This window comes from Scyliorhinus torazame, chromosome 19 (assembly GCF_047496885.1).
Source record: "Scyliorhinus torazame isolate Kashiwa2021f chromosome 19, sScyTor2.1, whole genome shotgun sequence".
Lineage (NCBI taxonomy): Eukaryota > Metazoa > Chordata > Chondrichthyes > Carcharhiniformes > Scyliorhinidae > Scyliorhinus > Scyliorhinus torazame.
In genome coordinates this window covers 3,875,188-3,899,559 of record NC_092725.1, presented here as the reverse complement: position 1 = coordinate 3,899,559, position 24,372 = coordinate 3,875,188, and the positions used below count along the sequence as shown (strand labels likewise).

Sequence of the window (24,372 nt, the reverse complement as noted above, 5' to 3'; positions counted from 1 at the left end):
ACAAACCCCGCCCCCGGACTTGAGCCCATCCCCCAGCCACTGAACCCCGCCCCCACACACTGAGTCCCGCCCTCAAACACTGAATCCCGCCCTCAGACACTGAGCCCTGCCCCACACACCGAGCCCCGCCCCCAGACACTGAGCCCCGCCCCCAGACACTGAGCCCCGCCCCAGACACCGAGCCCCGCCCCAGACACTGAGCCCCGCCCCCACACACTGAGCCCCGCGCCCACACACAGCCCCGCCCCCACACACAGCCCCGCCCCCACACACAGCCCCGCCCCCACACACTGAGCCCCGCCCCCACACACCGAGCCCCGCCCCCACACACTGAGCCCCGCCCCCACACACTGAGCCCCGCCCCCACACACTGAGCCCCGCCCCCACACACTGAGCCCTGCCCCACTCACTGAGCCCCTCCCCCACTCACTGAGCCCCTCCCCCACTAACTGAGCCCCGCCCCCTCACACTGAGCCCCGCCCCCTCACACTGAGCCCCGCCCCCTCACACTGAGTCCCGCCCCCTCACACTGAGTCCCGCCCCCTCACACTGAGCCCCGCCCCCTCACACTGAGCCCCGCCCCCTCACACTGAGCCCTGCCCCCTCACACTGAGCCCCGCCCCCTCACACTGAGCCCCGCCCCCTCACACTGATCCCCGCCCCTGCACACTGAGCCCCGCCCCCGCACACAGAGCCCCGCCCCCGCACACAGAGCCCCGCCCCCACACACTGAGCCCCGCCCCCTCACACTGAGCCCCGCCCCCTCACACTGAGCCCCGCCCCCTCACACTGAGCCCCGCCCCCACACACTGAGCCCCGCCCCCTCACACTGAGCCCCGCCCCCTCACACTGAGCCCCGCCCCCTCACACTGAGCCCCACCCCCTCACACTGAGCCCCGCCCCCTCACACTGAGCCCCGCCCCCTCACACTGAGCTCCGCCCCCTCACACTGAGCCCTGCCCCCTCACACTGAGCCCTGCCCCCTCACACTGAGCCCTGCCCCTCACACTGAGCCTCGCCCCCTCACACTGAGCCCCACCCCCTCACACTGAGCTCCGCCCCCTCACACTGAGCCCTACCCCCTCACACTGAGCCCCGCCCCCTCACACTGAGCCCCGCCCCCTCACACTGAACTCCACCCCCTCACACTGAGACTCGCCCCCTCACACTGAGCCCCGCCCCTGACACTGAGCCCCACCCCCTCACACTGAGCCCTGCCCCACTCACTGAGCCCCACCCCCACACATAGCCCGCCCCAGACACTGAGCCCCACCCCAGACACTGAGCCCCGCCCTCACACTGAGCCCCGCCCCCAGACACTGAGCCCCACCCCAGACACTGAGCCCCGCCCTCACACTGAGCCCCGCCCCCAGACACTGAGCCCCACCCCAGACACTGAGCCCCGCCCTCACACTGAGCCCCGCCCCCAGACACTGAGCCCCACCCCAGACACTGAGCCCCGCCCTCACACTGAGCCCTGCCCCCAGACACAGCTCCGCCCCCAGACACTGTGCCCCGCCCCCCTGACACTGAACCCCGCCCCCACACACTGATCCCCTCCTCCTCCAGACTCTGAGCCCTGCCCTCACAATTGTGCCCCACCCCCCTGACAGTGAGCCCAACCCCCACACACTGAGCCCCTCCTCCAGACTCTGAGCCCCGCCCTCACACTGAGCCCCTCCCCCGGACACTGATCCCGCCCCAGATACTGAGCCCCACCTCCAGACTCTGAGCCCTGCCCTGGACACTGAGCCACACCCCAGACACTGAGCCCCACCCTCACACTGAGCCCCGCCCCCAGACACTGAGCCCCACCCCAGACACTGAGCTCCACCCCAGACACTGAGCTCCACCCCCAGACACTGTGCCCCGCCCCCCCTGACACTGAGCCCCGCCCCCTCACACTGAGCCCCGCCCCCTCACACTGAGCCCTGCCCCCTCACACTGAGCCCCGCCCCCTCACACTGAGCCCCGCCCCCTCACACTGATCCCCGCCCCTGCACACTGAGCCCCGCCCCCGCACACAGAGCCCCGCCCCCGCACACAGAGCCCCGCCCCCACACACTGAGCCCCGCCCCCTCACACTGAGCCCCGCCCCCTCACACTGAGCCCCGCCCCCTCACACTGAGCCCCGCCCCCACACACTGAGCCCCGCCCCCTCACATAGCCCGCCCCAGACACTGAGCCCCACCCCAGACACTGAGCCCCGCCCTCACACTGAGCCCCGCCCCCAGACACTGAGCCCCACCCCAGACACTGAGCCCCGCCCTCACACTGAGCCCCGCCCCCAGACACTGAGCCCCACCCCAGACACTGAGCCCCGCCCTCACACTGAGCCCCGCCCCCAGACACTGAGCCCCACCCCAGACACTGAGCCCCGCCCTCACACTGAGCCCTGCCCCCAGACACAGCTCCGCCCCCAGACACTGTGCCCCGCCCCCCTGACACTGAACCCCGCCCCCACACACTGATCCCCTCCTCCTCCAGACTCTGAGCCCTGCCCTCACAATTGTGCCCCACCCCCCTGACAGTGAGCCCAACCCCCACACACTGAGCCCCTCCTCCAGACTCTGAGCCCCGCCCTCACACTGAGCCCCTCCCCCGGACACTGATCCCGCCCCAGATACTGAGCCCCACCTCCAGACTCTGAGCCCTGCCCTGGACACTGAGCCACACCCCAGACACTGAGCCCCACCCTCACACTGAGCCCCGCCCCCAGACACTGAGCCCCACCCCAGACACTGAGCTCCACCCCAGACACTGAGCTCCACCCCCAGACACTGTGCCCCGCCCCCCCTGACACTGAGCCCCGCCCCCTCACACTGAGCCCCGCCCCCTCACACTGAGCCCTGCCCCCTCACACTGAGCCCCGCCCCCTCACACTGAGCCCCGCCCCCTCACACTGATCCCCGCCCCTGCACACTGAGCCCCGCCCCCGCACACAGAGCCCCGCCCCCGCACACTGAGCCCCGCCCCCAGACACTGAGCCCCACCCCAGACACTGAGCCCCGCCCTCACACTGAGCCCCGCCCCCAGACACTGAGCCCCACCCCAGACACTGAGCCCCGCCCTCACACTGAGCCCCGCCCCCAGACACTGAGCCCCACCCCAGACACTGAGCCCCGCCCTCACACTGAGCCCTGCCCCCAGACACAGCTCCGCCCCCAGACACTGTGCCCCGCCCCCCTGACACTGAACCCCGCCCCCACACACTGATCCCCTCCTCCTCCAGACTCTGAGCCCTGCCCTCACAATTGTGCCCCACCCCCCTGACAGTGAGCCCAACCCCCACACACTGAGCCCCTCCTCCAGACTCTGAGCCCCGCCCTCACACTGAGCCCCTCCCCCGGACACTGATCCCGCCCCAGATACTGAGCCCCACCTCCAGACTCTGAGCCCTGCCCTGGACACTGAGCCACACCCCAGACACTGAGCCCCACCCTCACACTGAGCCCCGCCCCCAGACACTGAGCCCCACCCCAGACACTGAGCTCCACCCCAGACACTGAGCTCCACCCCCAGACACTGTGCCCCGCCCCCCCTGACACTGAGCCCCGCCCCCACACACTGAGCCCCTCCTCCAGACTCTGAGCCCCTCCTCCAGACTCTGAGCCCCTCCTCCAGACTCTGAGGCCCACCCCCAAACACTGAGGCCCGCCCTCCCAGATGCTGCTCTCACTCACCCGCAGCTCCCGGGAACCCGGACCCTGTGCACCACCTTGAACCACACAAGACTCTCCGTGCGCAGGAGGAGGGCGCGTTAACTCCACGTCAAAGTCCCCAATCTATCTCCCTCCCCAACTCCCCTTATCTCCCACAACCCCCCGGAGAAATCCCTCATCCTCCCTTCCCCCACACACTGTCATGGAGATCACACTCTCCGCAGAATTCGGTTTCGAATAAGGACGAGTGCAAGCAGCAGATATTGATACAGCAAGTATTTTAAAATGGAATAAAACCACTTCAGCAGAAAAGTCTTTCAAAAGTCACCATTTGCTGCAAGAAACTTAAGCTGACCCCGAGGATCATTGAACCATTCCAGACAAATGCAGGGATAAGGAAGATCCTTCAATTGACAGCCCGTAAATTCTTTAAATTACCTTCCTGCAGTTGGACCGCGGGAAATGAACAGATTTCTTCCTTTGCCCTATAACGTTTGACACTTAAGATAACACTATTCGGAATAGTGGCTGTCTGAACATCTATATATCTAAGAAACTTGACACATTGAAAATATGTCTCAAACAACACCCCGTCCAACCATATATCTCAGACACCTGACTGGGCAGCACGGTAGCATAGTGGTTAGCACAATTGCTTCTGCTCCTGAGTCTGCAATTTTGGGCACTCAGGGCAATTTATCACGGCCAATCCACCTAACCCGCACATCTTTGGGCTGTGGGAGGAAACCGGAGCACCCAGAGGAAACCCACGCAGACACGGGGAGGACGTGCAGACTCCGCACAGACAGTGACCCAAGCCGGAATCGAACCTGTGTCCCTCGCGCTGTGTTGCGACAGTGCCAACCACCGCGCTACCCTGCTGCCCATATTTTTCCGATACCTGAGTAAATGAGGGAAAAGCCCCACACCACCAATATCCAAAATCGCTTCGGTAATTCAAACTGCCCCCGCAGTTCTTCCACACCCTCAACAAACTTGTCCCTGACCTGCGCTAACCCTTCCTCCCTCCGCCGCGTTTACGTCCCATCCATTTCCCCCCACCCCATCCCCCCGGCACAAATCTACGATTCCCGGGTCGCGGGGTCGTCACCGACATGGGCCACAGTTTGAAGCGCCTCCTCAGTTGGTTCCAGATTTTTAACCGCCGACTCTACCACTGGGCTACTCGCGGACTTCCCGGAGGAGGACGGCAGCGGGGCCTTTAAGCTCGTTCCCCCAACACAAAGATTCTTCTTACTTGACCCAGTCCGAGTATCGAAATCTGCCACCTTAAACGGCAGAGTCCCCAGATTCCCATTCTGCCCCAGAACGTTCACAGGGAAGCTCTCACTTCTCCCGACATTCAATTTGCACCAGATTTCCTCAACAAATCCATAATTCACCCCATACTTTCCAGTGGGTCCGTCACGAACAGCGTCAGCAGACAGCGACACCCGATGCCCCCTGCCTCGCCCCCGCTCGCAATCTCCCCGCCACTCGCCACAGGCCCAAAGTGCCAAGGGCTCAATCGACAATGCACACACCTGTGTCAGTGGGCATCCCTGCCTCGTTCCCCAGTGCAGCCCAAGATGCCCCAGGCTCGTCTCATTTGTCCGCACACTCACCCTGGGGGACGCATACACCAGCTGCACCCACGCCTGCAAACTTCAGCCCGAACCCAAACCTCCCAAGGATCTCAAACGGGGCACCCGCCACTCTACTCGGTCGAAGGCTAGTTCTGAATCCATCCACACAATCACCTCAGGTGCACGCCCCTCTGAAGGAGTCGCAGTTACATTGATATTACTGGAGAGCTGCCTGCCCTTCCCAAACCCCGCTTGATCCTCCAAGGGCACCTCCTGCACACCCTCCAACCTCCTCGCCAGTATCTTAAGCGGGGCTTTCACATCCGTGTTCAGCGGTCAGGTGGGCCAATAGGACACGCTCTCCAGCGGGTCCTTCCCCTTCCCCGGGGTCAGCGAGGTAGACGCCTGCGCCAACATAGTCGGCCGTTGCCGCTTCATTGAACATACCCAAAAGGTGAGGGGCGGTCACCTCTGCCGTGAACTGCTGATAGGATTCCACCAGGAAGCCATTCGGCCCTGGCCCCTTCCCCGACTGCTTCATACTCGATCACCTCTTTTTTGCCACAATGGCTCCTCCAGTGCCTGCCTCTTCTCCACGTCCAGCTCTTGGAACTCCACCCCACCCAGGAACTGACCCATCCCCTCCTCCTTCCCCCCCCCCATCCCCCTCCACCCGCAACAGGCTCAGCCCTCGACAGCCCCTGCCTGATAGAAGGTCTGAAACACCTCGTTCGTTCACCCTGGCTCCGACGCCACTTCTCACCTCGCCGCCCCCACCTGCACAATTTCCCTCAACGCTGCCTGTTCCCGCTATTGGTGGGCCAGCATACGGCTTGCCTCCCCCCCCCCCCCATACTCATACTGCACCCCCCCCATGTCCGCTGTGGTGATACGCATGTGCACATAAATGTAAATAGTTATCCATCAATGTTTATCGATACAACCTCCAAACAGCAGGTGGCAATAGAGACCCACCATGTGACTCGAGACATCCGGCAGTTGGTAGTAAGTCGTACTAGAGGACACTGGCACTAGACGTTGCTTCAGGAGAATTCACTGAATTCATTTATTCATTACTGTTTGTATTATAGTTTGTTAGTTATCTTTCCATGTGTTCGTCTTGTTAATAAATTATCTTACTAGTCAAAGAATTGGATGTTCTGTGTGCATCAGTACTACGGCCACAGCACCCTCCTTAGCTGGCCCACTGCCTTCCCTGTCGTCAACCGGTCGATCTGCCCCTGCAGTTTCTTCCTTTCCGCCTGCAATGGAGTACCCCCTATTCACCTCTATCTCTTACAGCAATCAGCGCCTCTCCTCCCGCTCAATAATTTCCCACCACCCCCACACAACAGCCATCAGACGCTCTCAAAACGTGGGTGCAGATACCACCCCATTCCGAACCCAACCTCCACCCTGGTCCTTGCACTCGCCCCGAGCTGAGTGTGGTCCGAGAGCATATTCCACCTCCATGCACCCGCCCCCCCACCCCCCCCCGCCCCATTAGCACTGCCTTACGCACAACAAAGAAGTTCTCCCGGGAGTGTACTCGGTGAATGTGCGAGACGGAGGAACCATGGATTCACTATCCTCATTCTCTCCATAAGCCCTCCCAACTCCCCCGTCATTCCCGACCGCCCCATCGACTTGGGGCTCAATCTATAGCCGGCTCCTCTACACAATTCAAATCCAGGCCCGTGACCAGTTGGTGAGAGCCTAGGTACGGAATCGTCCCTAGCTGCCTCTCCGTGAGCTCAAGGCCAACCCAATTGGGCGTGTATACCCCCCGCAACCACCCCCCCCCCCCGCCCTCCCCCCCAGTAACACCCCGCTCACTATCGCAAACCTACCTCCCGGATCCCGGGCCTACCTGTACCCGTAAACACTGCTTTCCTGTTTAGCAGGATAGTGACACCCCCCCCCCCCCCAGCCCAAGGACGTTCAATGACACAATCCTCACCGGAGGCTTCGCCTTCCCTCGCCCCGAGGTTCCGCCATCGTCACCTAACCTGGACCACGCCCACCCCCCCCCCCATTTCCCCTTTCCAAACCGGGGCCAACCAAGATGACCACCCCCTCCGCTCATGCCTGCGGTAAGCCACTGTATCGTATTATACCTGCTGTATGTAACATGCCTGGGATTGCCGCTGCTGGCTCCGCCCGTGGCTCCTCCCCTCGGGCTCAGGTATAAAGGTGGCCAACCTCTGGCCCTGCCTTCAGTCTGGGGCCGGCTGCCTGCAGGTATCTTTAAGCTAATTAAAGCCACAGTTTCACTCTCAACTCGTCTTCTGTCGTTATTGATGGTACCTCAATGTCCAAGTTCATCGTCCATATCAACAGTGCCGCGTCCCATTCCCCCCTCCCGATCCCCCCCACTGCACCGGCTAACCACCGCAGCCCCACTCTGCACCCGTTTAGTAGCCCCGCCTTCCACCTGGAATGACCTAAAACAGGGCCCCACCTTCCCCTCCCTCGTCACCCCCCCCCCCCCACTCACCCGCCGCCTCCCCTCCTCGACCCACCTCACGGCCCCTCCCCCAGTGCCCCGTATCCGTCACAGCGAAGAAACAACGCCCCAAAATAGCCCCAATCTCCAAACTCCCCACTGCCCCCCCCCCCCCCAGACACACACCCGTAACACATCATGGTCTGGACACAGAATGCCAAAAGGAGGGCGTACCATCCAACTGAACATCCACAAATCGTCGCCAAGCGACCCCAAACAAATAAACACAGTGATGTAAATCCGATACAGCCTGTGTTAACCAGCACACCGGGTACAAATTCCCTAAACTGCACCCAATTTCCCTCTTTCTAGCCTCCCCCAACCCATTCTCCTTGATGAAGTCATTTGCCTTCTCTGGCGTCACAAAGTAACATTCCCCCGAGAGTTATGCAAAGTTTGGCTGGGTACTCTTGCATCACTCTGTATCACTGTGTCTCTCCCACTCTGTATCAATCTGTATCACTCTGTCTCTCTTTGCATCACTCTGTATCACTCTGTCTCTCCCACTCTGTATCAATCTGTATCACTCTGTCTCTCTTTGCATCACTCTGTCTCTCCCACTCTGTATCAATCTGTATCACTCTGTCTCTCTCACTCTGTATCAATCTGTATCACTCTGTCTCTCTCACTCTGTATCACTCTGTCTCTCCCACTCTGTATCAATCTGTATCACTCTGTCTCTCTCACTCTGTCTCTCTCACTCTGTATCAATCTGTATCACTCTGTCTCTCCCACTCTGTATCAATCTGTATCACTCTGTCTCTCTTTGCATCACTCTGTATCACTCTGTCTCTCTCACTCTGTATCACTCTGTCTCTCTCACTCTGTCCCACTCTATGACACTCTGTCCCACTCTATGACACTCTGCCCCACTCTATGACACTCTGCCCCACTCTATGACACTCTGCACCACTCTATGACACTCTGCCCCACTCTATGACACTCTGCCCCACTCTATGACACTCTGCCCCACTCTATGACACGCTGTCTCACTCTATGACACTCTGTCTCACGCTATAACGCTCTGTCTCACTCTCTAACACTCTGTCTCACTCTCTAACTCTCTGTCTCACTCTCTAACACTCTGTCTCGCTCTATAACACGCTGTCTCGCTCTATAACACGCTGTCTCACTCTCTAACACTCTGTCTCACTCTCTAACTCTCTGTCTCACTCTCTAACACTCTGTCTCGCTCTATAACACGCTGTCTCGCTCTATAACACGCTGTCTCACTCTATAACACTCTGTCTCAGTCTCACTCTATAACACGCTGTCTCACTCTCTAACACTCTGTCCCGCTCTATAACACGCTGTCTCACTCTATAACACGCTGTCTCACTCTCTAACACTCTGTCTCACTCTCTAACTCTCTGTCTCACTCTCTAACACTCTGTCTCGCTCTATAACACGCTGTCTCGCTCTATAACACGCTGTCTCACTCTATAACACTCTGTCTCACTCTATAACACGCTGTCTCGCTCTATAACACGCTGTCTCACGCTATAACACTCTGTCTCAGTCTCACTCTATAAAACACTGTCTCACTCTATAACACGCTGTCTCACTCTCTAACACTCTGTCTCGCTCTATAACACGCTGTCTCGCTCTATAACACGCTGTCTCACGCTATAACACTCTGTCTCAGTCTCACTCTATAAAACACTGTCTCACGCTATAACACTCTGTCTCACTCTCTAACACTCTGCCTCACTCTATAACACGCTGTCTCACTCTCTAACACGCTGTCTCACTCTATAACATGCTGTCTCACTCTATAACACTCTGTCCCACTCTATAACACTCTGTCTCGCTCTATAACACGCTGTCTCGCTCTATAACACGCTGTCTCACTCTATAACACGCTGTCTCGCTCTATAACACGCTGTCTCGCTCTATAACACGCTGTCTCACTCTATAACACGCTGTCTCACGCTATAACACTCTGTCTCAGTCTCACTCTATAAAACACTGTCTCACTCTATAACACGCTGTCTCACGCTATAACACTCTGTCTCACTCTCTAACACTCTGTCACACTCTCTAACACTCTGTCACACTCTCTAACACTCTGTCTCACGCTATAACACTCTGTCTCACTCTCTAACACTCTGTCACACTCGCTAACACTCTGCCTCACTCTATAACACGGTGTCTCACTCTATAACACGCTGTCTCACTCGATAACACGCTGTCTCGCTCTCTAACACTCTGTCTCACTCTCTAACACGCTGTCTCACTCTATAACACGCTGTCTCACTCTCTAACACGCTGTCTCACTCTATAACACTCTGTCCCGCTCTATAACACTCTGTCTCGCTCTATAACACGCTGTCTCGCTCTATAACACGCTGTCTCACTCTATAACACGCTGTCTCGCTCTATAACACGCTGTCTCGCTCTATAACACGCTGTCTCACTCTATAACACGCTGTCTCACGCTATAACACTCTGTCTCAGTCTCTAACACTCTGTCACACTCTCTAACACTCTGTCACACTCTCTAACACTCTGTCACACTCTATAACACGCTGTCTCACGCTATAACACTCTGTCTCACTCTCTAACACTCTGTCACACTCTCTAACACTCTGCCTCACTCTATAACACGCTGTCTCACTCTATAACACGCTGTCTCACTCGATAACACGCTGTCTCGCTCTCTAACACTCTGTCTCACACTATAACACGCTGTCTCACACTATAACACGCTGTCTCACTCTATAGCACGCTGTCTCACTCTATAACACGCTGTCTCACGCTATAACACTCTGTCTCAGTCTCACTCTATAAAACACTGTCTCACTCTATAACACACTGTCTCACTCTATAACACGCTGTCTCACTCGATAACACGCTGTCTCGCTCTCTAACACTCTGTCTCACTCTGTCTCACGCTATAACACGCTGTCTCACACTATAACACGCTGTCTCACGCTATAACACTCTGTCTCACTCTCTAACACTCTGTCACACTCTCTAACACTCTGTCTCACTCTCTAACACTCTGTCTCACTCTCTAACACGCTGTCTCACGCTATAACACGCTGTCTCACTCTATAACACGCTGTCTCACGCTATAACACTCTGTCTCACTCTCTAACACTCTGTCACACTCTCTAACACTCTGCCTCACTCTATAACACGCTGTCTCACTCGATAACACGCTGTCTCGCTCTCTAACACTCTGTCTCACGCTATAACACGCTGTCTCACGCTATAACACGCTGTCTCACACTATAACACTATAAGGATGGCGAGGATGATCCTGGATAAGAGCGAAAGTAATAGGGTAGTTATTATGGGAGACTTTAACTTTCCAAATATTGACTGGAAAAGATATAGTTCGAGTACATTAGATGGGTCGTTTTTTGTACAGTGTGTGCAGGAGGGTTTCCTGACACAGTTTGTTGACAGGCCAACAAGAGGCGAGGCCACATTGGATTTGGTTTTGGGTAATGGACCAGGCCAGGTGTTGGATTTGGAGGTAGGTGAGCACTTTGGGGACAGTGACCACAATTCGGTGACGTTTACGTTAAGGATGGAAAGGGATAAGTATACACCGCAGGGCAAGAGTTATAGCTGGGGGAAGGGAAATTATGATGCCATTAGACGTGACTTGGGGGGGATAAGGTGGAGAAGTAGGCTGCAAGTTTTGGACACACTGGATAAGTGGAGCTTGTTCAAGGATCAGCTACTGCGTGTTCTTGATAAGTATGTACCGGTCAGGCAGGGAGGAAGGTGCCGAGCGAGGGAACCGTGGTTTACCAAAGAAGTGGAATCTCTTGTTAAGAAGAAGAAGGAGGCCTATGTGAAGATGAGGTGTGAAGTTTCAGTTGGGGCGATGGATAGTTAGAAGGTAGCGAGGAAGGATCTAAAGAGAGAGCTAAGACGAGCAAGGAGGGGACATGAGAAGTATTTGGCAGGAAGGATCAAGGAAAACCCAAAAGCTTTCTATAGGTATGTCAGGAATAAGCGAATGACTAGGGTAAGAGTAGGACCAGTCAAGGACAGGGATGGGAAGTTGTGTGTAGAGTCTGAAGAGATAGGCGAGATACTAAATGAATATTTTTCGTCAGTATTCACTCAGGAAAAAGATAATGTTGTGGAGGAGAATGCTGAGCTCCAGGTAAATAGATTAGATGGCATTGAGGTACGTAGGGAAGAGGTGTTGGCAATTCTGGACAGGCTGAAAATAGATAAGTCCCCGGGACCTGATGGGATTTATCCTAGGATTCTCTGGGAGGCCAGGGAAGAGATTACTGGACCATCGGCTTTGATTTTTATGTCATCATTGGATACAGGAATAGTGCCAGAGGACTGGAGGATAGTAAATGTGGTCCCTTTGTTCAAAAAGGGGAGCAGAGACAACCCCGGCAACTATAGACCGGTGAGCCTCACGTCTGTAGTGGGTAAAGTCTTGGAGGGGATTATAAGAGACAAGATTTATAATCATCTAGATAGGAATAATATGATCAGGGATAGTCAGCATGGCTTTGTGAAGGGTAGGTCATGCCTCACAAACCTTATCGAGTTCTTTGAGAAGGTGACTGAACAGGTAGACGAGGGTAGAGCAGTTGATGTGGTGTATATGGATTTCAGCAAAGCGTTTGATAAGGTTCCCCACGGTAGGCTATTGCAGAAAATACGGAGGCTGGGGATTGAGGGTGATTTAGAGATGTGGATCAGAAATTGGCTAGCTGAAAGAAGACAGAGGGTGGTGGTTGATGGGAAATGTTCAGAATGGAGTTCTGTCACAAGTGGAGTACCACAAGGATCTGTTCTGGGGCCGTTGCTGTTTGTCATTTTTATCAATGACCTAGAGGAAGGCGCAGAAGGGTGGGTGAGTAAATTTGCAGACGACACTAAAGTCGGTGGTGTTGTCGATAGTGTGGAAGGAAGTAGCAGGTTACAGAGGGATATAGATAAGCTGCAGTGCTGGGCTGAGAGGTGGCAAATGGAGTTTAATGTAGAGAAGTGTGAGGTGATTCACTTTGGAAGGAAAAACAGGAATGTGGAATATTTGGCTAATGGAAAAGTTCTTGAAAGTGTGGATGAGCAGAGGGATCTAGGTGTCCATGTACATAGATCCCTGAAAGTTGCCACCCAGGTTGATAGGGTGGTGAAGAAGGCCTATGGAGTGTTGGCCTTTATTGGTAGAGGGATTGAGTTCCGGAGTCAGGAGGTCATGTTGCAGCTGTACAGAACTCTGGTACGGCCGCATTTGGAGTATTGCGTACAGTTCTGGTCACCGCATTATAGGAAGGACGTGGAGGCTTTGGAACGGGTGCAGAGGAGATTTACCAGGATGTTGCCTGGTATGGAGGGAAAATCTTATGACGAAAGGCTGATGGACTTGAGGTTGTTTTCGTTAGAGAGAAGAAGGTTAAGAGGAGACTTAATAGAGGCATACAAAATGATCAGAGGGATAGATAGGGTGGACAGTGAGAGCCTTCTCCCGCGGATGGAAATGGCTAGCACGAGGGGACATAGCCTTAAACTGAGGGGTAATAGATATAGGACAGAGGTCAGGGGTAGGTTCTTTACGCAAAGAGTAGTGAGACCGTGGAATGCCCTTCCTGCTACAGTAGTGAACTCGCCAACATTGAGGGCATTTAAAAGTTTATTGGATAAACATATGGATGATAATGGTATAGTGTAGGTTAGATGGCTTTTGTTTCGGTGCAACATCGTGGGCCGAAGGGCCTGTACTGCGCTGTATTGTTCTATGTTCTATGTTCTATAACATGCTGTCTCACGCTATAACACTCTGTCTCACTCTCTAACACTCTGTCACACTCTCTAACACTCTGTCTCACTCTATAACACTGTCTCACTCTCTAACACTCTGTCTCGCTCTATAACACGCTGTCTCACTCTGTCTAACGCTATAACACGCTGTCTCTCTCTATAACACGCTGTCTCTCTCTATAACACGCTGTCTCACGCGAAAACACGCTGTCTCACTGTATAACACGCTGTCTCACTCTATAACACGCTGTCTCACGCTCTAACACGCTGTCTCACGCTATAACACGCTGTCTCACTCTATAACACGCTGTCTCACTCTATAACACTCTGTCTCACTCTCTAACACTCTGTCCCGCTCTCTAACACTCTGTCTCACTCTATAACACTCTGTCTCACTCTCTAACACGCTGTCTCACTCTATAACACTCTGTCTCGCTCTCTAACACTCTGTCCCGCTCTCTAACACTCTGTCTCACTCTATAACACTCTGTCTCACGCTATAACACTCTGTCTCACTCTATAACACGCTGTCTCACTCTCTAACACTCTGTCTCACTCTCTAACACTCTGTCTCACGCTATAACACGCTGTCTCTCTCTATAACACGCTGTCTCACGCTATAACACGCTGTCTCACGCTATAACACGCTGTCTCACTCTCTAACACTCTGTCTCACTCTATAACACTCTGTCTCACTCTATAACACTCTGTCTCACTCTCTAACACTCTGTCTCACGCTATAACACGCTGTCTCTCTCTATAACACGCTGTCTCACGCTATAACACGCTGTCTCACGCTATAACACGCTGTCTCACGCTATAACACGCTGTCTCACTCTCTAACACTCTGTCTCACTCTATAACACTCTGTCTCACTCTATAACACTCTGTCTCACGCTATGACACGCTGTCTCACTCTATAACACGCTGTCTCACTCTATAACACTCTGTCTCACTCTCTAACACTCTGTCTCACTCTATAACACTCTGTCTCACGCTATAACACGCTGTCTCACTCTCTAACACTCTGTCTCACGCTATAACACGCTGTCTCTCTCTATAACACGCTGCCTCACTCTATAACACGCTGTCTCACTCTATAACACTCTGTCTCACGCTCTAACACTCTGTCTCACTCTATAACACGCTGTCTCACTCTATAACACGCTGTCTCACACTATAACACTCTGTCTCACTCTATAACACGCTGACTCACTCTATAACACTCTGTCTCACTCTCTAACACTCTGTCCCGCTCTCTAACACTCTGTCTCACTCTAGAACACTCTGTCTCACTCTCTAACACTCTGTCTCGCTCTCTAACACTCTGTCTCGCTCTATAACACTCTGTCTCACTCTATAACACTCTGTCTCACTCTATAACACGCTGTCTCACTCTATAACACGCTGTCTCACTCTATAACACACTGTCTCACTCTCTAACACTCTGTCTCACACTATAACACGCTGTCTCACTCTCTAACACTCTGTCTCACTCTCTAACACTCTGTCCCGCTCTCTAACACTCTGTCTCACTCTAGAACACTCTGTCTCACTCTCTAACACTCTGTCTCGCTCTCTAACACGCTGTCTCACTCTATAACACGCTGTCTCACTCTATAACACGCTGTCTCACTCTATAACACGCTGTCTCACTCTATAACACTCTGTCTCACTCTCTAACACACTGTCTCACTCTATAACACTCTGTCTCACTCTATAACACGCTGTCTCACTCTATAACACGCTGCCTCACTCTCTAACACTCTGTCTCACGCTCTAACACTCTGTCTCACTCTATAACACGCTGTCTCACGCTATAACACGCTGTCTCACTCTCTAACACTCTGTCTCACTCTATAACACTCTGTCTCACGCTCTAACACTCTGTCTCACGCTATGACACGCTGTCTCACTCTCTAACACTCTGTCTCACTCTATAACACGCTGTCTCACTCTATAACACGCTGTCTCACACTATAACACTCTGTCTCACTCTATAACACGCTGTCTCACTCTATAACACTCTGTCTCACTCTCTAACACTCTGTCCCGCTCTCTAACACTCTGTCTCACTCTAGAACACTCTGTCTCACTCTCTAACACTCTGTCTCACTCTATAACACTCTGTCTCACTCTCTAACACTCTGTCTCACTCTCTAACACTCTGTCTCACTCTCTAACACTCTGTCTCACTCTATAACACGCTGTCTCACACTATAACACGCTGTCTCACACTATAACACTCTGTCTCACGCTATAACACTCTGCCTCACGCTATAACACGCTGTCTCACTCTCTAACACGCTGTCTCACTCTATAACACGCTGTCTCACGCTATGACACGCTGTCTCACTCTATAACACTCTGTCTCACGCTCTAACACTCTGTCTCACTCTATAACACTCTGTCTCACTCTATAACACGCTGTCTCACGCTATAACACGCTGTCTCACTCTCTAACACTCTGTCTCACGCTCTAACACTCTGTCTCACTCTATAACACTCTGTCTCACTCTATAACACTCTGTCTCACTCTATAAACACGCTGTCTCACTCTATAACACGCTGTCTCACTCTCTAACACGCTGTCTCACGCTATAACACGCTGTCTCACGCTCTAACACTCTGTCTCACTGTCTCACGCTCTAACACTCTGTCTCACGTTATAACACGCTGTCTCACTCTCTAACACTCTGTCTCACGCTCTAACACTCTGTCTCACGCTATAACACGCTGTCTCACTCTCTAACACTCTGTCTCACGCTCTAACACTCTGTCTCACGCTATAACACGCTGTCTCACTCTCTAACACTCTGTCTCACTCTCTAACACTCTGTCTCACGCTATAACACTCTGTCTCACTCTCTAACACTCTGTCTCACGCTCTGACACTCTGTCTCACTCTATAACACTCTGTCTCACTCTATAACACTCTGTCTCACGCTATAACACGCTGTCTCACTCTCTAACACTCTGTCTCACTCTGTCTCACTCTATAACACGCTGTCTCACTCTATAACACTCTGTCTCACGCTATAACACTCTGTCTCACGCTATAACACGCTGTCTCACTCTCTAACACTCTGTCTCACGCTCTAACACTCTGTCTCACGCTATAACACGCTGTCTCACTCTCTAACACTGTCTCACTCTCTAACACTCTGTCTCACTCTCTAACACTCTGTCTCACGCTATAACACTCTGTCTCACGCTATAACACTCTGTCTCACTCTCTAACACTCTGTCTCACGCTCTAACACTCTGTCTCACTCTCTAACACTCTGTCTCACTCTCTAACACTCTGTCTCACGCTATAACACTCTGTCTCACTCTCTAACACTCTGTCTCACTCTCTAACACTCTGTCTCACTCTATAACACTCTGTCTCACTCTATAACACTCTGTCTCACTCTCTAACACTCTGTCTCACTCTATAACACTCTGTCTCACTCTCTAACACTCTGTCTCACGCTCTAACACTCTGTCTCACTCTATAACACTCTGTCTCACTCTCTAACACTCTGTCTCACGCTCTAACACTCTGTCTCACTCTATAACACTCTGTCTCACTCTATAACACTCTGTCTCACTCTATAACACTCTGTCTCACGCTATAACACGCTGTCTCACTCTCTAACACTCTGTCTCACTCTGTCTCACTCTATAACACGCTGTCTCACTCTATAACACGCTGTCTCACTCTATAACACTCTGTCCCGCTCTATAACACGCTGTCTCACTCTATAACACTCTGTCTCACTCTATAACACTCTGTCTCACGCTATAACACGCTGTCTCACTCTCTAACACTCTGTCTCACTCTGTCTCACTCTATAACACGCTGTCTCACTCTATAACACGCTGTCTCACTCTATAACACTCTGTCTCACTCTATAACACTCTGTCTCACGCTATAACACGCTGTCTCACTCTCTAACACTCTGTCTCACTCTGTCTCACTCTATAACACGCTGTCTCACACTATAATACGCTGTCTCACTCTCTAACACTCTGTCTCACTCTATAACACGCTGTCTCACTCTATAACACTCTGTCTCACTCTATAACACTCTGTCTCACTCTATAACACGCTGTCTCACTCTCTAACACTCTGTCTCACTCTATAACACGCTGTCTCACTCTATAACACGCTGTCTCACTCTATAACACTCTGTCTCACTCTCTAACACTCTGTCTCACTCTCTAACACTGTCTCACGCTATAACACTCTGTCTCACTCTCTAACACTCTGTCTCACGCTATAACACTCTGTCTCACTCTCTAACACTCTGTCTCACTCTATAACACTCTGTCTCACTCTATAACACTCTGTCTCACGCTATAACACTCTGTCTCACTCTATAACACTCTGTCTCACGCTATAACACTCTGTCTCACTCTCTAACACTCTGTCTCACGCTCTAACACCATGTCTCACTCTATAACACTCTGTCTCACTCTATAACACTCTGTCTCACTCTCTAACACTCTGTCTCACTCTCTAACACTCTGTCTCACGCTCTAACACTCTGTCTCACGCTCTAACACTCTGTCTCGCTCTATAACACGCTGTCTCACACTATAACACGCTGTCTCACACTATAACACGCTGTCTCACTCTATAACACTCTGTCTCACTCTATAACACTCTGTCTCACTCTATAACACTCTGTCTCACGCTCTAACACCGCTCTAACACTCTGTCTCACTCTATAACACTCTGTCTCACTCTCTAACACTCTGTCTCACGCTCTAACACTCTGTCTCACTCTATAACACTCTGTCTCACTCTCTAACACTCTGTCTCACGCTATAACACGCTGTCTCACTCTATAACACTCTGTCTCACGCTATAACACTCTGTCTCACGCTATAACACGCTGTCTCACTCTCTAACACTCTGTCTCACTCTGTCTCACTCTATAACACACTGTCCCGCTCTATAACACGCTGTCTCACTCGAGAACACTCTGTCCCGCTCTCTAACACGCTGTCTCACTCTATAACACGCTGTCTCACTCTATAACACGCTGTCTCACTCTATAACACTCTGTCCCGCTCTCTAACACGCTGTCTCACTCTATAACACGCTGTCTCACTCTCTAACACTCTGTCTCACTCTATAACACGCTGTCTCGCTCTATAACACGCTGTCTCACTCTATAACACGCTGTCTCACTCTATAACACTCTGTCTCACTCTATAACACGCTGTCTCACTCTATAACACTCTGTCTCACTCTATAACACTCTGTCTCACTCGAGAACACTCTGTCTCACACTATAACACTCTGTCCCGCTCTATAACACGCTGTCTCACTCTCTAACACTCTGTCTCACTCTATAACACGCTGTCTCACTCTATAACACGCTGTCTCACACTATAACATCCTCCACCGCTCTGTATTAATACATTTGGGATTTGGTCTCTAGGACCTCGCGTCGCGGAAACTCGGCCAAATCGGGTTCTCAGGGGAGCAGATAAGATTATTGTTTAAACTTCCGCATTGGAGAATCGGCTGTCAAATGGATCCGGAGTGAGTGAGAAAGCGGACAGAGAGGTGAGAACAGAGAGAGGAGGAGGGAGAGAGGGGGATTGGAGTAGAGAGAGAGAGACAGAGAGAAACAGAGAGACATTGACAGAGAGAGAGGAACAGAGAGAGAGGAACAGAGAGAGAGAGAGAGAGTGTGAGAGAAAGAGGGAGAGAGAAACAGAGGGAGAGAGACAGAGAGAGAGAGAGACAGACAGAGAGAGAGAGAGAGACAGAGAGAGACAGACAGAGAGAGACAGAGAGAGAGAGAGAGAGACAGGGAGAGAGAGAGAGAGAGAAGCACAGACAGAGAGGGAGACAGAGAGACTCACACACAGAGGGAGAGTGACAGTGGGAGAGAAATGGAGTAAAGGAGAATGACAGAGAGAGAGACAGAAAGAGAGAGACAGAGAGAGAGAGAGAGACAGAGAGAGAGAGAGACAGACAGAGGGACATACAGAGAGACAGAGAGAGAGAGAGAGAGACAGATAGAGGAAGTCAGAAAGAGAGGCAGGAATGAGAGAGGGAGAGGGACAGTTAGAGTGACATAGATAGAGACACAGAGAGGGAGGGCAGCACGGTGGTGCAGTGGGTTAGCACTGCTGCCTCACTGCGTCGAGGTCCCGGGTTCGATCCCGGCCCCGGGTCACTGTCTGTGTGGAGTTTGCACATTCTCCCCGTGTCTGCGTGGGTTTCGCCTCCACAATGTGCAGGCTCGGTCGATTGACCACTCTAAATTGCCCCTTAATTGGAAAAAATGAATTGGGTACTCTAAATTTATTTTTAAAAAGAGACACAGAGGGAAGAGTGGGACAGAGAGAGAGAGAGAGAGAGATTGGGTGGAAGAGACAGACAGAAAGAGAGAGTGACAGACAGAAAGAGAAATAGAGAGAGAGAGGCAGAAAGTGTGTCAGAGAGAGGAAGAGACAAAGCAATGATATGAGGGTGAGGAGGGGAGATGATCATACTTAATTGCTGTAATTAATTATTGTAATCACTGAAATTAATTAATTTCCACCTCTCTCTGCCCATCCCCACTCTGTTTTCTCTCTCTCCCCCTCTCAATTTGCTCTTTATCACTTTCTCCTCTCTCTCCCCTCTCTCTCTTTAGCCCCGTCTCTCCCTCTCTCTCTCCTCTCTCTCTCCCCCTCTCCTCTCCCTTGCTCTCCCTCCCCTCTCTCTCAACCCCTCTCTCCCCCTCTCTCCTTCCCTCTCTCTCGCTCTCTCCCCTTCTCTATCTGCCTCTCTCACCCCCTCACTCTTTCAATTTCTCTCCCCATCTCTCTCCCCTCCCCCTTTTTCTCTCCCCCTCTCCCTCCCACCTTTCTTTCACCATTTTCTCTTTCTGCCTCTCTATTCCACTTTTCTCTCTCCCCACTCTCTCTCCCCCTCTCTCTTCCCCTCTGTGCCACCATCTCTCCCTCTCCCCATTCTCTCTCTCCCTCTGTCGGTCTCTCTCTCTCTCCCTCTCTCTCTCTCTGTCGGTCTCTCTCTCTCTCTCGGTCTCTCTTTCCCCTTTTCTTTGTCCACCTCACTTGGAGTTCTCCCACTCTCTTTTTCTACCCCTCTCTTTCCCCCTCTCTTTCTCCCTCTCTCTCTCTCTTTCTTTCACCCCCTCTCTCACTCACCCTCTCGCTCACCATCTCTCTCTCGCCATCTCTATCTCTCTTGCCCTCTCTCTTTCTCCCCCTCTCTGTCCCCCCCTCTTTCTCCCTCTCTCTCCCACCCTCTCTTTCACACTCTCTCTCACTCACTCTCTCACAATCTCTCTCGCCAGCTCTATCTCTGTTGCCCTCTCTCTTTCTCTCCCTCTTCCCCCTCTCTCCCCACTTGATTCCATTCTCACTCCCCTACCCTCTATTTCTCACCGACTCTCTTCTCTCCCTCGCACTGTCACTGTCCCTCCCTCCTTCCCTCCCTCTGTCTCTATTATTCTTTCCCCATCTTTCTCATTCCCTTTCTCCATCCATTTATTGTCTCTCCCTCTCCGTCTCCCGCTCTGTCTCTCTCCCTCCGTCGTTCCCTCCATCACTTTCTTGTCACCCTCCCTGTGTCTCTCTGTCCCTCTGTCTCTCTGCCTCCCTCTCTATGCCTCTCTCTCTCCCTGTATCCCTCTCTCTATCTCTCTTGTTCTCCATCTGGCTCTCTCCCCCTTCTCATGCTCTCTCTTCCTGTCTCTGCCCTCCGACTCTCTCCCTCTGACTCTCTCTCTGTCCCTTTCTCTCTGTTTCTCTCTCCCAGTGCCTCTCTCTCTGTCTTTCTCTGTCTCTCACCCTCTGTCTCTATCTCGCTCTTGCTCTGTCTCTCTCCCTCTGTCTCTCTCCTTCTGTATCTCACCTTTGTCGTGTTATTCACCCTGGGGTAACACAGACTGCAACTAGATGCAGTTAGACTGCAAAGCCGACACCAAACGTAGGCGTTGGTTCAATGGGATTGATTGAACTTCTACAACAAGGCACACAGCCTGCTGTGGGTTGACACTCTACTAATCTAAGTGTACTAACTCTCACTAACTAGACCAGACTAGCTCTGAGCCACATGTAGAAGGTGCTAACTGATATATACACCCTGACTGTCACTACAGTTGCCACCAGTGGAAAGAGGCGGAGTGCTGATGCCTCCTGTGTTTTATACTGGGAAACCCCCCTCTTGTGTTCTGTCTAGTAATTGGTTCTGTTCTGTCCTGTGTTGATTGGTTAACCTGGGTGTCTATCACTGTCTGTCTTTACCTCATGATGTGCATGCGTGCATATTATAACAACCTTCTGTCTCTCTCTGTCCCTCTCCCTTTCTCTCTGACTCTCTCCCTCTGACTGTCTCCCTCCCTCTCTGTCTCACTCTCTCTCCATCTCCCACTCTGCCTTACTCTCTCTGTATTTCTCTCTCTGTCTCTTTCTGTCTCTTTCTCTCTCTGTCTCTCTCACTCTCTCTCTGTCTCTCTCACTCTTCCATCTCTCTCTCCATCTCTCTCTCTGTCTCCTCTCTCTCTCTCTCTGTCTCTCTCACTCTCTCTCGGTCTCTCTCTCACTCTCTCTCTCGGTCTCTCTCTCTCTCTGTCGGTCTCTCTCTCTCTCTCTCTCGGTGTCTCTCTCCCTCTCTGTCGGTGTCTCTCTCTCTGTCGGTCCCTCTCTCTCTCTCTCTCTCTCTCGGTCTCTCTCTATCGCTCTCTCTCGGTCTCTCTCTCCCTCGCTCTCGGTCTCTCTCTCTCTCTCTGTCGGTCTCTCTCTCTCTCTCTCTGTCGGTCTCTCTCTCTGTCGGTCTCTCTCTGACTCTCTCTCTCTCGGTCTCTCTCTCCCTCTCTGTCGGTCTCCCTCTATCTCTCTGTCGGTCTCTCTCTCTCTCTGTCGGTCCCTCTCTCTCTGTCGGTCTCTCTCTCTCTCTGTCGGTCTCTCTCTCTCTCTCTGTCGGTGTCCCTCTCTCTCTCTCTCTGTCGGGCTCTCTCTCTCTCTGTCGGTCTCTCTCTCTCTCACTCTCTCTCTGTCGGTCTCTCTCTCTCTCTGTCGGTCTCTCTCTGACTCTCTCTCTGTCGGTCTCTCTCTCCCTCTCTGTCGGTCTCTCTCTCTCTCTGTCGGTCTCTCACTCTCTCTCTGTCGGTCTCTCTCTCCCTCTCTGTCGGTCTCTCACTCTCTCCCTCTCTCTCTCTCTGTCGGTCTCTCTCTCTCTCTCGGTCTCTCTCTCCCTCTCTGTTGGCCTCCCTCTCTCTCTCTCTGTCGGTCTCTCTCTCTCTCTGTCGGTCCCTCTCTCTCTCTCTCTCTGTCGGTCTCTCTCTCTCTCTCTGTCGGTCTCTCTCTCTCTCTCTGTCGGTGTCCCTCTCTCTCTCTCTCTCTGTCGGTCTCTCTCTCTCTCTGTCGGTCTCTCTCTCACTCTCTCTCTGTCGGTCTCTCTCTCTGTCGGTCTCTCTCTCTCTCCCTCTCTCTCTCTCTGTCGGTCTCTCTCTCTCTCTCTCGGTCTCTCTCTCCGTCTCTGTCGGTCCCTCTCACTCTCTCTCTCTCTGTCGGTCTCTCTCTCCCTCTCTGTCGGTCTCTCACTCTCTCCCTCTCTCTCTCTCTGTCGGTCTCTCTCTCTCTCTCGGTCTCTCTCTCCCTCTCTGTTGGCCTCCCTCTCTCTCTCTCTGTCGGTCTCTCTCTCTCTCTGTCGGTCCCTCTCTCTCTCTCTCTCTCTCTGTCGGTCTCTCTCTCTCTCTCTGTCGGTCTCTCTCTCTCTCTCTGTCGGTGTCCCTCTCTCTCTCTCTCTCTCTGTCGGTCTCTCTCTCTCTCTGTCGGTCTCTCTCTCACTCTCTCTCTGTCGGTCTCTCTCTGTGTCGGTCTCTCTCTCTCTCCCTCTCTCTCTCTCTGTCGGTCTCTCTCTCTCTCTCTCGGTCTCTCTCTCCGTCTCTGTCGGTCCCTCTCACTCTCTCTCTCTCTGTCGGTCTCTCTCTATCTCTCTCTCTGTCGGTCTCTCTCTCTCTGTCGGTCCCTCTCTCTCTCCCTCTCTCTCTCGGTCTCTCTCTCTCTCCCTCCCTCTCTCTCTGTCGGTCCCTCTCTCTCTCTCTCTCTGTCGGTCTCTCTCTCTGTCGGTCTCTCTCTGACTCTCTCTCTCTCTGTCGGTCTCTCTCTCTCTCCCTCCCTCTCTCTCTGTCGGTCTCTCTCTCTCTCTCTCTTTCTCTCTGTCGGTCTCTCTCTCGCTCTCTGTCGGTCTCTCTCTCTCTCCCTCCCTCTCTCTCTGTCGGTCTCTCTCTCTCTCTCTCTCTCTCTCTGTCGGTCTCTATCTCTCTTCCTCCCTCTCTCTCTGTCGGTCTCTCTCTCTCTCTCTCGGTCTCTCTCTCTCTGTCGGTCTCTCTCTCTCTCTGTCGGTCCCTCTCTCTCTCTCTGTCGGTCTCTCTCTCTCTCTGTCGGTCTCTCTCTCTCTCTCTCTGTCGGTCCCTCTCTCTCTCTCTCTCTCTCTGTCGGTCCATCTCTCTCTCTCTCTGTCTCTGTCGGTCTCTCTCTCTCCTCTCTCTCTCTCTCTGTCGGTCTCTCTCTCGGTCTCTCTCTCCCTCTCTGTCGGTCTCTCTCACTCTCTGTCTCTCTCTCTCACTCTGTCGGTCTCTCTCTCTCTCTGTCGGTCCCTCTCTCTCTCTGTCGGTCTCTCTCTCTCGCTCTGTTGGTCTCTCTCTCTCGCTCTGTCGGTCTCTCTCTCTCTCTCTCTCTCTCTGTCGGTCCCTCTCTCTCTCTGTCGGCCCCTCTCTCTCTCTCTCTGTCTCTGTCGGTCTCTCTCTCTCTCTGTCGGTCCTCTCTCTCTGTCGGTCTCTCTCTCCCTCTCTGTCGGTCTCTCTCACTCTGTCTCTCTCTCTCTCTCGGTCTCTCGCTCTCTCTGTCG

The 24,372-nt window shown here is 53.1% G+C and overlaps 1 protein-coding gene across 2 annotated transcripts in view; it reads left to right on the top strand.

Moving 5' to 3' along the window:
• Positions 1 to 18,961: 18,961 nt before the first annotated feature.
• The window catches only part of LOC140395850 (sesquipedalian-1-like), an 11,094-nt gene continuing 5,683 nt past the window's right edge, over positions 18,962 to 24,372 (top strand). The window contains exon 1 of one of the 2 annotated variants that reach the window (XM_072483941.1): positions 18,962 to 19,065. The gene's annotated coding sequence lies outside the window, so the exon portion shown is untranslated. Of the gene's footprint in view, positions 19,066 to 20,807; positions 21,505 to 24,372 lie in introns of those variants that run through there. The other variant, XM_072483940.1, reaches the window with a different exon arrangement.